The sequence below is a fragment of the Mus caroli genome, chromosome 2 (genome assembly GCF_900094665.2).
Source record: "Mus caroli chromosome 2, CAROLI_EIJ_v1.1, whole genome shotgun sequence".
Lineage (NCBI taxonomy): Eukaryota > Metazoa > Chordata > Mammalia > Rodentia > Muridae > Mus > Mus caroli.
In genome coordinates, this window is record NC_034571.1 from 158,439,986 (window position 1) to 158,442,262 (window position 2,277).

The 2,277-nt window shown below is 46.4% G+C and overlaps 1 pseudogene; it reads right to left on the minus strand.

Annotated features, from left to right (window-relative positions):
- Positions 1–452: 452 nt before the first annotated feature.
- On the minus strand, positions 453–947 carry LOC110290309 (annotated as a pseudogene).
- Between the last annotated feature and the right edge of the window lie 1,330 nt (positions 948–2,277).

Here is a 2,277-nt window from a genome sequence, read left to right on the forward strand (position 1 = left end):
GGCCTAGAAGTGTTTCTCACCTCTGGTTCTTGCTCTGTGCTTACTCCTCTGCCAGTGTTCCCACAGCAGGCCATGTGTGTAGGGCTCCCAACACCTCACAATTCTCTGCGTGTCCCAGGAGAGCGATGATTCAATTCCCACGTGGGAGTAGTTTTTAACAGTCAAGATTGAGTTGGATTTTTAAATTTTTTTTATTACATTTGAATTTTTTCTTTTTTTCTGGTTTTGTGTTTTTATTGGATTTTTTTCTTCTTTAGTTTTTATTCATAATCATAAACTTAACTCTGCAATCCAGCTCAACTTGAAGGGGAATGAGGAAAATATGGAACCTAAAGAACTTCAGTGAGAGCAGAGATGACAGACAGGACAATGTGAGCAGATGGGGTAGGGGTGCTCTCCTGAGCTACAGAAGGAATGGCTTGATGGGTAAAATGCCAGCAAGTCAAAAGAAACTAGAGTTGTCCACAGTCAGAAATGGTGATCTTCTTGCTGGTCTTGCCATTCCTGGACCAAAACGCTCAATGGCCTCCACGATGTTCATGCCTTCTTTCCCCTTCCCAAAGACTACATGCTTGCCATCCAGCCATTCAATCTTGGCAGGGCAGATAGGAAATTGGGAACCATTTGTGTTTGGTCCGGCATTTGCCATGGACAAGATGCCAGGACCTGTATGCTTCAAGATGAAGTTCTCATTCCTCAAAATTCTCTCTGTAGATGGACCGGCCGCCAGTGCCATTATGGCGTGTAAAGTCCCCACCCTGGCACATGAATCCTGGAATAATTCTGTGAAAGGAGGAACCCTTACAGCCAAATCCTTTCTCTCCAGGGCTCAGATCACAGAAGTTTTCTGCTGTCTTTGGAACTTTGTCTGCAAACAGCTCGAAGGAGATGCGGCCCAAGGGTTCATCATTGGCCGTGATGTCGAAGAACACAGTGGGGCTGACCATGGCCGCCACAAGTGGCGAAAAGCAACAGTGGCGTCTGCAAAGCCTATATTTGAATTTTTATTTGTGGAACCACACATGCCAGTATGTGTATGTAGAGGTCAGAGGACAACTTCTGAGAGCCTGTTCTGTCCTTTCACCATGTGGCTTCAGGGGATTGAACTCAAGTCATGTGGCTTAGCAGCAAGCTCCTCTGAGCCATCTCATCAGCCCACGAGTTGGATTTTGACGAATAATCTCACTAGAAGTGAACTTTTAAAAGTACCACAGTGGGGCTGGAGAGATGACTCAGTGGTTAAGAGTTCTGACTGCTCTTCCAAAGGTCCTGAGTACAATTCCCAGCTCACAACCATCTGTAATGGGATCTGATGCCCTCTTCTAGTGTCTAAAGACAGCAACAGTGTACTCACATACATAAAATAAATAAATAATTTTTAGAAAGCAACTTGGCAAGGAAAGGGTTTATTTAAAATATATATATATATATCACAGGTGCCTTCCAAGATGAGACCCTCTAGAAGGTTCCAGCTGAGGCCTGTGCTTTTCCCAGCTCTGTGGGCGACCAGTTACGCACAAACTTCTTTCTGCTGAGAACATTTGGGGCTTTGAGTTCATTGAAAACTATGGTTCAGAGTACAAAAATATAGAGCAGAAGGAACAGCACTCCCACGGTCCCCTCTCCACTCCACCAAGAGTGACACGGTAGCCACTTCGGCTTCTCCGGTGACCCTGTCCTCTTCAGCATTGGCAACACCCGTGGCCCTCCAGCGTGAAGCAAAGGAAGCCATGTTCCCTGCAGCTCCCAGCCCCTCTGCTGTCTCTCCACACCTCTCCCTCCCCTGGCATCTCCACAGGCTAGAAGCAGCAGGGGGGTCTTACTGTGTCTTTAGATTTTCCCAGAAGTCTTTTCTGGCTAGCTAGGTTGTCGGTCTGTTTGGTTTTGGTTTTGGTTTTTTGAACCCAAATGGAGTACATGTTCATTGCATGTCTGTCAGTCCTTCTGTAGAGAGAATAGCTTGTGTCTGTGTGGATGTGGCACCTGCCAATCATAAATCTGATGGCCTATGGCTTAGGCAGAAAATGGGAGGTGGGACATCCAGAAGAAGAGAGAATTCTCGGATAGAACCAGGCAGGAGATTCTCCCAGGAAAATGGAAGAAGACACCTGGTACCTGAGCACAGGCACATGGCAGAATGTAGGTTAGAATAAGTGGGGTTTCTTAAGTGGGGGTTCTAGTCAGAGAAGAGCCCTGCTGTATGACCAAGGTATGTGTAAATATATTGTGTGTCTGAGTCTTATTTCTGGGAACATGGGGCCGGGAGGTAGAGCCAGA